Below are 12,374 nucleotides of genomic sequence, written 5' to 3' on the forward strand. Positions count from 1 at the left end.
TTTCTGGCAGTCCAAAAATCCTAATGTTATTGTGCCTAGATCTATTTTCCAGGTCATCCAGCTTTGTTTGTAAATCTGTATTTTGTTTCAGCAGAAACTCAATGTTGATTTCCTGTTCTTGTATTTTATTTTCCATGTCATTCACAGCTTCTTCTATGCCTGTCATCTGGATCTTCTGTTGTTGCAGGTCCATATGTAACAAGTCTATTTGTTTTGTAGTTTTTCTATGAAAGTGTCTATTTTAGTATCCATTTTATCCATCTTAGCAGTAAGTTGCTGGACTATAATTATCAGAGACTGAAGTTCTTTCTTGATGCTGGAGTCTTGAGAATTTGTCTTACTGGAACTCATTTCAGACTGATAAACTGACAGGAAAATTTCCAAAGTAATTTCTGACAGGAATATTATTAAGATTTCCTTTCTTTTTTAGATATAGTTCAAGAACTATATAAAACAAACATATTTAGAAAGAAAATTACTTCAAGAATTATTTTTTTAAGTAATTAATTCCTGTCAATGTAATGAAATTTGTGGAGCTGAAGAAATCTGCTGCTATCCTGTGTTCATCCTTGGCCACACCATTAACACTGAGTTCTGATAGCATATTAACAGTGAGGGCTAAGAGCACATTAACAGTGAGGGCTGATAGCACATTAGCATTTAGGGCTGATAGCACATTAACAGTCAGGGCTGATAGCACATTCTAAGTTAGGGCTGATAGCACATTATAAGTCAGGGCTGATAGCATATTAATAGTGAGAGCTGATAGCACATTAACATTGAGGGCTGATAGCACATTAACAGTGAGGGCTGATAGCACATTAGCATTGAGGGCTGATAGCACATTAACAGTCAGGGCTGATAGCACAGTATAAGTCATGGCTGATAGCACATTAATAGTGAAAGCTGATAGCACATTAACATTGAGGGCTAATAGCGCATTAACATTGACAGCTGAAAGCACATTAACAGTCAGGGCTGATAGCACATTAACATTGAGGGCTGACAGTGCATTAATACTGAGAGCTGATAGTACATTAACAGTTAGGGCTGATAACACATTAACAGTAAGGGCTGATATCACATTAACATTGAAGGCTGATAGCACATTAACAGTGAGGGCTGATAGACATTAACATTGAGGGCTGTTAGCGCATTAATATTGAGAGCTGATAGCAAATTAACAGTGAGGCCTGTTAGCACATTAATATTGAGTGCTGATAGCACATTAACAGTGAGGGCTGTTAGCACATTAACATTGAAGGCTGATAGCACATTAACAGTGAGGGCTGATAGCACATTAACAGTGATGGCTGATAGCACATTAACATTGAGGGCTGATAGCACATTAATAGTGAGAGATGGTAGCACATTAACATTGATGGCTGATAATGTAATAATACTGAGGGTTGATAGCACATTAACAGTCAGGGCTGATAGCACATTAACCTTGAGGGCTGATAGCACATTAACTGTGAGAGCTGATAGTACATTAACAGTCAGGGCTGATAGCACATTAACAGTGAGGTCTGATAGTACATTAACAGTGAGGACTGATCGCACATTTACAGTGAGGACTGATAGCACATTAATAGTGAGAGCTGATAGCACATTAACATTGAGGGCTGATAGCACATTAATAGTGAGAGCTGATAGCACATTAACATTGAGGTCTGATAGCACATTAATATTGAGAGCTGATAGCACATTAACATTGAGGGCTGATAGCACATTAATACTGAGGGCTGATAGCACATTAACAGTGAGGGCTGATAGCACATTAACAGTGAGGGCTGATAGCACATTAACATTGAGGGCTGATAGCACATTAACAGTGAGGGCTGATAGCACATTAACAGTGAGGGCTGATAGCACATTAACAGTGAGAGCTGATAGCACATTAACAGTGAGGGCTGATAGCACATTAACAGTGAGGACTGATAGCACATTAATAGTGAGGGCTGATAGCACATTAACAGTGAGGGCTGATAGCACATTAATAGTGAGGGCTGATAGCACATTAACATTGAGGGCTGATAGCACATTAACATTGAGGGCTGATAGCACATTAACAGTGAGAGCTGATAGCACATTAACATTGAGGGCTGATAGCACATTAATAGTGAGGGCTGATAGCACATTAACATTGAGGGCTGATAGCACATTAACAGTGAGGGCTGATAGCACATTAACAGTGAGGGCTGATAGCACATTAACATTGAGGGCTGATAGCACATTAACAGTGAGGGCTGATAGCACATTAACAGTGAGGGCTGATAGCACATTAACATTGAGGGCTGATAGCACATTAACATTGAGGGCTGATAGCACATTAATAGTGAGGGCTGATAGCACATTAACATTGAGGGCTGATAGCACATTAACCATGAGGGCTGATAGTACATTAATAGTGAGAACTGATAGCACATTAATATTGAGGGCTGACAGCACATTAACAGTGAGGGCAGATAGCACATTAATAAGTGAGGGCTGATAGCACATTAACATTGAGGGCTGATAGTACATTAATAGTGAGAGCTGATAGCACATTAACATTGAGGGCTGATAGCACATTAACAGTGAGGGCTGATAGCACATTAACATTGAGGGCTGATAGCACATTAACAGTGAGGGCTGATAGCACATTAACATTGAGGGCTGATAGCACATTAATAGTGAGAGCTGATAGCACATTAACATTGAGGGCTGATAGCACATTAATACTGAGGGCTGATAGCACATTAACATTGAGGGCTGATAGCACATTAACAGTCAGGGCTGATAGCACATTAACATTGAGGGCTGATAGCACATTAACAGTGAGAGCTGATAGCACATTAACATTGAGGGCTGATAGCACATTAACAGTGAGGGCTGATAGCACATTAACAGTGAGGGCTGATAGCACATTAACAGTGAGGGCTGATAGCACATTAACATTCAGGGCTGATAGCACATTAACAGTCAGGGCTGATAGCACATTAACAGTGAGAGCTGATAGCACATTAACATTGAGGGCTGATAGCACATTAACAGTCAGGGCTGATAGCACATTAACAGTCAGGGCTGATAGCACATTAACAGTGAGGGCTGATAGCACATTAACATTGAGGGCTGATAGCACATTAACAGTGAGGGCTGATAGCACATTAACATTGAGGGCTGATAGCACATTAACAGTGAGAGCTGATAGCACATTAACATTCAGGGCTGATAGCACATTAACAGTCAGGGCTGATAGCACATTAACATTGAGGGCTGATAGCACATTAACAGTGAGGGCTGATAGCACATTAACATTGAGGGCTGATAGCACATTAACATTGAGGGCTGATAGCACATTAACATTGAGGGCTGATAGCACATTAACAGTGAGGGCTGATAGCACATTAACAGTGAGGGCTGATAGCACATTAACAGTGAGGGCTGATAGCACATTAACAGTCAGGGCTGATAGCAAATTAACAGTGAAGGCTGATAGCACATTAACATTGAGTTCTGATAGCATATTAACAGTGAGGGCTGAGAGCACATTAACAGTGAGGGCTGATAGCACATTAACAGTGAGGGCTGATAGCACATTAACAGTGAGGGCTGATAGCACATTAACATTGAGGGCTGATAGCACATTAACAGTGAGAGCTGATAGCACATTAACAGTGAGGGCTGATAGCACATTAACATTGAGGGCTGATAGCACATTAACATTGAGGGCTGATAGCACATTAACAGTGAGGGCTGATAGCACATTAACAGTCAGGGCTGATAGCACATTAACAGTGAGGGCTGATAGCACATTAACATTGACAGCTGATAGCACATTAACAGTGAGGGCTGATAGCACATTAACAGTGAGGGCTGATAGCACATTAACAGTCAGGGCTGATAGCACATTAATATTGAGAGCTGATAGCACATTAACAGTGAGGGCTGATAGCACATTAACAGTGAGGGCTGATAGCACATTAACATTGAGGGCTGATAGCACATTAACAGTGAGGGCTGATAGCACATTAACAGTGAGGGCTGATAGCACATTAACAGTGAGGGCTGATAGCACATTAATAGTGATGCCTGATATCACATTAACAGTTAGGGCTGATATCACATTAACAGTCAGGGCTGATAGCACATTAAATAAAGAGGGCTGATAGCACATTAACATTGAGGGCTGATAGCACATTAACAGTGAGGGCTGATAGCACATTAACATTGAGGGCTGATAGCACATTAATAGTGAGGGCTGATAGCACATTAACATTGAGGGCTGATAGCACATTAACAGTGAGGGCTGATAGCACATTAACAGTCAGGGCTGATAGCACATTAACAGTGAGGGCTGATAGCACATTAACAGTGAGGGCTGATAGCACATTAACAGTGAGGGCTGATAGCACATTAACAGTGAGGGCTGATAGCACATTAACATTGAGGGCTGATAGCACATTAATAGTGAGGGCTGATAGCACATTAACATTGAGGGCTGATAGCACATTAACAGTGAGGGCTGATAGTATATTAACATTGAGGGCTGATAGCACATTAACAGTGAGGGCTGATAGCACATTAACAGTGAGGGCTGATAGCACATTAACATTGAGGGCTGATAGTATATTAACATTGAGGGCTGATAGCACATTAACAGTGAGGGCTGATAGCACATTAACCTTGAGGACTGATAGTACATTAATATTGAGAGCTGATAGCAAATTAACTGTGAAGGCTGATAGCACATTAACATTGAGTTCTGATAGCACATTAACAGTGAGGGCTGATAGCACATTAACAGTGAGGGCTGATAGCACATTAACAGTGAGGGCTGATAGCACATTAACAGTGAGGGCTGATAGCACATTAACATTGAGGGCTGATAGCACATTAACAGTGAGGGCTGATAGCACATTAACAGTGAGGGCTGATAGCACATTAACAGTGAGGGCTGATAGCACATTAACAGTGAGGGCTGATAGCACATTAACAGTGAGGGCTGATAGCACATTAACAGTGAGGGCTGATAGCACATTAACATTGAGGGCTGATAGCACATTAACAGTCAGGGCTGATAGCACATTAACAGTGAGGGCTGATAGCACATTAGCATTAAAAGTGAGGGCTGATAGCACATTAACAGTTAGGCTGATAGCACATTAACAGTGAGGGCTGATAGCACATTAACATTGAGGGCTGATAGCACATTAACATTGAGGGCTGATAGCACATTAACAGTGAGGGCTGATAGCACATTAACAGTGAGGGCTGATAGCACATTAACATTGAGGGCTGATAGCACATTAACAGTCAGGGCTGATAGCACATTAACATTGAGGGCTGATAGCACATTAATAGTGAGAGCTGATAGCACATTAAACTTGAGGGCTGATAGCACATTAACAATGAGGGCTGATAGCACATTAACAGTGAGGGCTGATAGCACATTAACAGTGAGGGCTGATAGCACATTAACAGTGAGGGCTGATAGCACATTAACAGTGAGGGCTGATAGCACATTAACAGTGAGGGCTGATAGCACATTAACATTGAGGGCTGATAGCACATTAACATTGAGGTATGATAACTAACAGTGAGAGCTGATAGCACATTAACAGTGAGGACTGACAGCACATTAACAGTGAGAGCTGATAGCACATTAACATTGAGGGCTGATAGCACATTAACAGTCAGGGCTGATAGCACATTAACATTGAGGGCTGATAGCACATTAACAGTGAGGGCTGATAGCACATTAACATTGAGGGCTGATAGCACATTAACATTGAGGGCTGATAGCACATTAACAGTGAGGGCTGATAGCACATTAACAGTGAGGGCTGATAGCACATTAACAGTCAGGGCTGATAGCACATTAACATTGAGGGCTGATAGCACATTAACAGTGAGGGCTGATAGCACATTAACAGTGAGGGCTGATAGCACATTAACATTGAGGGCTGATAGCACATTAACAGTGAGGGCTGATAGCACATTAACAGTGAGGGCTGATAGCACATTAACAGTGAGGGCTGATAGCACATTAACATTGAGGGCTGATAGCACATTAACATTGAGGGCTGATAGCACATTAACAGTGAGGGCTGATAGCACATTAACATTGAGGGCTGATAGCACATTAATAGTGAGGGCTGATAGCACATTAACAGTGAGGGCTGATAGCACATTAACATTGAGGGCTGATAGCACATTAACAGTGAGGGCTGATAGCACATTAACATTGAGGGCTGATAGCACATTAACAGTGAGGGCTGATAGCACATTAACATTGAGGGCTGATAGCACATTAACAGTGAGGGCTGATAGCACATTAACATTGAGGGCTGATAGCACATTAACAGTGAGGGCTGATAGCACATTAACATTGAGGGCTGATAGCACATTAACAGTGAGGGCTGATAGCACATTAACATTGAGGGCTGATAGCACATTAACAGTGAGGGCTGATAGCACATTAACATTGAGGGCTGATAGCACATTAACAGTGAGGGCTGATAGCACATTAACAGTCAGGGCTGATAGCACATTAACAGTGAGGGCTGATAGCACATTAACATTGAGGGCTGATAGCACATTAACATTGAGGGCTGATAGCACATTAACAGTGAGGGCTGATAGCACATTAACAGTGAGGGCTGATAGCACATTAACATTGAGGGCTGATAGCACATTAACAGTGAGGGCTGATAGCACATTAACATTGAGGGCTGATAGCACATTAACATTGAGGGCTGATAGCACATTAACAGTGAGGGCTGATAGCACATTAACATTGAGGGCTGATAGCACATTAACAGTGAGGGCTGATAGCACATTAACATTGAGGGCTGATAGCACATTAACAGTGAGGGCTGATAGCACATTAACATTGAGGGCTGATAGCACATTAACAGTGAGGGCTGATAGCACATTAACATTGAGGGCTGATAGCACATTAACAGTGAGGGCTGATAGCACATTAACATTGAGGGCTGATAGCACATTAACAGTCAGGGCTGATAGCACATTAACAGTGAGGGCTGATAGCACATTAACATTGAGGGCTGATAGCACATTAACATTGAGGGCTGATAGCACATTAACAGTGAGGGCTGATAGCACATTAACATTGAGGGCTGATAGCACATTAACAGTGAGGGCTGATAGCACATTAACATTGAGGGCTGATAGCACATTAACAGTGAGGGCTGATAGCACATTAACATTGAGGGCTGATAGCACATTAACAGTGAGGGCTGATAGCACATTAACAGTGAGGGCTGATAGCACATTAACATTGAGGGCTGATAGCACATTAACATTGAGGGCTGATAGCACATTAACAGTGAGGGCTGATAGCACATTAACATTGAGGGCTGATAGCACATTAACAGTGAGGGCTGATAGCACATTAACATTGAGGGCTGATAGCACATTAACAGTGAGGCTGATAGCACATTAACATTGAGGGCTGATAGCACATTAACATTGAGGGCTGATAGCACATTAACATTGAAGCTGATAGCACATTAACAGTTAGGGCTGATAGCACATTAACAGTGAGGGCTGATACCACATTAACATTGAGGGCTGATAGCACATTAACAGTGAGGGCTGATAGCACATTAACAGTGAGGGCTGATAGCACATTAACAGTGAGGGCTGATAGCACATTAACAGTGAGGGCTGATAGCACATTAACAGTCAGGGCTGATAGCACATTAACAGTGAGGGCTGATAGCACATTAACATTGAGGGCTGATAGCACATTAACAGTGAGGGCTGATAGCACATTAACAGTGAGAGCTGATAGCACATTAACATTGAGGGCTGATAGCACATTAACAGTGAGGGCTGATAGCACATTAACATTGAGGGCTGATAGCACATTAACAGTGAGGGCTGATAGCACATTAACAGTGAGGGCTGATAGCACATTAACATTGAGGGCTGATAGCACATTAACAGTGAGGGCTGATAGCACATTAACAGTGAGGGCTGATAGCACATTAACAGTGAGGGCTGATAGCACATTAACAGTGAGGGCTGATAGCACATTAACATTGAGGGCTGATAGCACATTAACAGTGAGGGCTGATAGCACATTAACAGTGAGGGCTGATAGCACATTAACAGTGAGGGCTGATAGCACATTAACAGTGAGGGCTGATAGCACATTAACAGTGAGGGCTGATAGCACATTAACATTGAGGGCTGATAGCACATTAACAGTGAGGGCTGATAGCACATTAACAGTGAGGGCTGATAGCACATTAACAGTGAGGGCTGATAGCACATTAACATTGAGGGCTGATAGCACATTAACAGTGAGGGCTGATAGCACATTAACAGTGAGGGCTGATAGCACATTAACAGTGAGGGCTGATAGCACATTAACATTGAGGGCTGATAGCACATTAACAGTGAGAGCTGATAGCACATTAACATTGAGGGCTGATAGCACATTAACAGTGAGGGCTGATAGCACATTAACATTGAGGGCTGATAGCACATTAACAGTGAGGGCTGATAGCACATTAACAGTGAGGGCTGATAGCACATTAACATTGAGGGCTGATAGCACATTAACAGTGAGGGCTGATAGCACATTAACAGTGAGGGCTGATAGCACATTAACATTGAGGGCTGATAGCACATTAACAGGTAGGCTGATAGCACATTAACATTGAGGGCTGATAGCACATTAACAGTGAGGGCTGACAGCACAATAACAGTGAGGGCTGATAGCACATTAGCATTGAGGGCTGATAGCACATTAACAGGTAGGCAGATAGCACATTAAAATTGACAGCTGATAGCAGATTAACAGTGAGGGCTGATAGCACATTAAAAGTGAGGGCTGATAGCACATTAACATTGAGGGCTGATAGCACATTAACAGTGAGGGCTGATAGCACATTAACAGTCAGGGCTGATAGCACATTAACAGTGAGGGCTGATAGCACATTAACATTGAGGGCTGATAGCACATTAACAGTGAGGGCTGATAGCACATTAACATTGAGGGCTGATAGCACATTAACATTGAGGGCTGATAGCACATTAACAGTGAGGGCTGATAGCACATTAACATTGAGGGCTGATAGCACATTAACAGTGAGGGCTGATAGCACATTAACATTGAGGGCTGATAGCACATTAACAGTGAGGGCTGATAGCACATTAACAGTGAGGGCTGATAGCACATTAACATTGAGGGCTGATAGCACATTAACAGTGAGGGCTGATAGCACATTAACATTGAGGGCTGATAGCACATTAACATTGAGGGCTGATAGCACATTAACAGTGAGGGCTGATAGCACATTAACATTGAGGGCTGATAGCACATTAACAGTGAGGGCTGATAGCACATTAACATTGAGGGCTGATAGCACATTAACAGTGAGGGCTGATAGCACATTAACAGTGAGGGCTGATAGCACATTAACAGTGAGGGCTGACAGCACATTAACAGTGAGGGCTGATAGCACATTAACATTGAGGGCTGATAGCACATTAACAGTGAGGGCTGATAGCACATTAACATTGAGGGCTGATAGCACATTAACATTGAGGGCTGATAGCACATTAACATTGAGGGCTGATAGCACATTAATAGTGAGGGCTGATAGCACATTAACATTGAGGGCTGATAGCACATTAACAGTGAGGGCTGATAGCACATTAACATTGAGGGCTGATAGCACATTAATATTGAGAGCTGATAGCACATTAACATTGAGGGCTGATAGCACATTAACAGTGAGGGCTGATAGCACATTAACAGTCAGGGCTGATAGCACATTAACAGTGAGGGCTGATAGCACATTAACATTGAGGGCTGATAGCACATTAACATTGAGGGCTGATAGCACATTAACAGTGAGGGCTGATAGCACATTAACATTGAGGGCTGATAGCACATTAACAGTGAGGGCTGATAGCACATTAACATTGAGGGCTGATAGCACATTAACAGTGAGGGCTGATAGCACATTAACAGTGAGGGCTGATAGCACATTAACATTGAGGGCTGATAGCACATTAACAGTGAGGGCTGATAGCACATTAACAGTGAGGGCTGATAGCACATTAACAGTGAGGGCTGATAGCACATTAACATTGAGGGCTGATAGCACATTAACAGTGAGGGCTGATAGCACATTAACAGTGAGGGCTGATAGCACATTAACATTGAGGGCTGATAGCACATTAACAGTGAGGGCTGATAGCACATTAACATTGAGGGCTGATAGCACATTAACATTGAGGGCTGATAGCACATTAACAGTGAGGGCTGATAGCACATTAACATTGAGGGCTGATAGCACATTAATAGTGAGGGCTGATAGCACATTAACATTGAGGGCTGATAGCACATTAACAGTGAGGGCTGATAGCACATTAACATTGAGGGCTGATAGCACATTAACATTGAGGGCTGATAGCACATTAACATTGAGGGCTGATAGCACATTAACTGTCAGGGCTGATAGCACATTAACATTGAGGGCTGATAGCACATTAACATTGAGGGCTGATAGCACATTAACAGTGAGGGCTGATAGCACATTAACATTGAGGGCTGATAGCACATTAATATTGAGGGCTGATAGCACATTAACATTGAGGGCTGATAGCACATTAACATTGAGGGCTGATAGCACATTAACAGTGAGGGCTGATAGCACATTAACAGTGAGGGCTGATAGCACATTAACAGTGAGGGCTGATAGCACATTAACAGTGAGGGCTGATAGCACATTAACATTGAGGGCTGATAGCACATTAACATTGAGGGCTGATAGCACATTAAGAGTGAGGCTGATAGCACATTAACAGTGAGGGCTGATAGCACATTAACATTGAGGGCTGATAGCACATTAACAGTGAGGGCTGATAGCACATTAACAGTGAGGGCTGATAGCACATTAACAGTGAGGGCTGATAGCACATTAACATTGAGGGCTGATAGCACATTAACAGTGAGGGCTGATAGCACATTAACATTGAGGGCTGATAGCACATTAACAGTGAGGGCTGATAGCACATTAACATTGAGGGCTGATAGCACATTAACAGTGAGGGCTGATAGCACATTAACAGTGAGGGCTGATAGCACATTAACATTGAGGGCTGATAGCACATTAACAGTGAGGGCTGATAGCACATTAACATTGAGGGCTGATAGCACATTAACAGTCAGGGCTGATAGCACATTAACAGTGAGGGCTGATAGCACATTAACAGTGAGGGCTGATAGCACATTAACAGTGAGGACTGATAGCACATTAACATTGAGGGCTGATAGCACATTAACATTGAGGGCTGATAGCACATTAACAGTGAGGGCTGATAGCACATTAACATTGAGGGCTGATAGCACATTAACATTGAGGGCTGATAGCACATTAACATTGAGGGCTGATAGCACATTAACAGTGAGGGCTGATAGCACATTAACATTGAGGGCTGATAGCACATTAACAGTGAGGGCTGATAGCACATTAATATTGAGGGCTGATAGCACATTAACAGTGAGAGCTGATAGCACATTAACATTGAGGGCTGATAGCACATTAACAGTGAGGGCTGATAGCACATTAACAGTGAGGGCTGATAGCACATTAACATTGAGGGCTGATAGCACATTAATTGAGAGCTGATAGCACATTAACATTGAGGGCTGATAGCACATTAATAGTGAGGGCTGATAGCACATTAACATTGAGGGCTGATAGCACATTAACATTGAGGGCTGATAGCACATTAACAGTCAGGGCTGATAGCACATTAACATTGAGGGCTGATAGCACATTAACAGTGAGGGCTGATAGCACATTAACAGTGAGGGCTGATAGCATTAACATTGAGGGCTGATAGCACATTAACATGTAGGCAGATAGCACATTAAAATTGAGAGCTGATAGCACATTAACAGTGAGGGCTGATAGCACATTAACATTGAGGCTGATAGCACATTAACAGTGAGGGCTGATAGCACATTAATATTGAGGGCTGATAGCACATTAACAGTGAGGGCTGATAGCACATTAACATTGAGGGCTGATAGCACATTAACATTGAGAACTGATAGCACATTAACAGTGAGGGCTGATAGCACATTAACATTGAGGGCTGATAGCACATTAACATTGAGGGCTGATAGCTTTGTTGTTACATGAGGACTGATAACATGTGTGTGTGGTGAGGGCTGACAGCACATTAACATTGTGGGCTGATAGCAGATTAATATTGAGAGCTGATTGCACATTAGCAGTGAAGGCTGATAGCACATTAACATTGAGGCTGCTAGCACATTAACAGTCGGGGCTGATAGCATTAACATTGAGGCTGATAGCATATTAACAGTGAGGAGCTGA

Source organism: Protopterus annectens, chromosome 5.part0, assembly GCF_019279795.1.
Source record: "Protopterus annectens isolate FY-2018-M chromosome 5.part0, PAN1.0, whole genome shotgun sequence".
Taxonomy (NCBI): Eukaryota; Metazoa; Chordata; order Ceratodontiformes; family Protopteridae; genus Protopterus; species Protopterus annectens.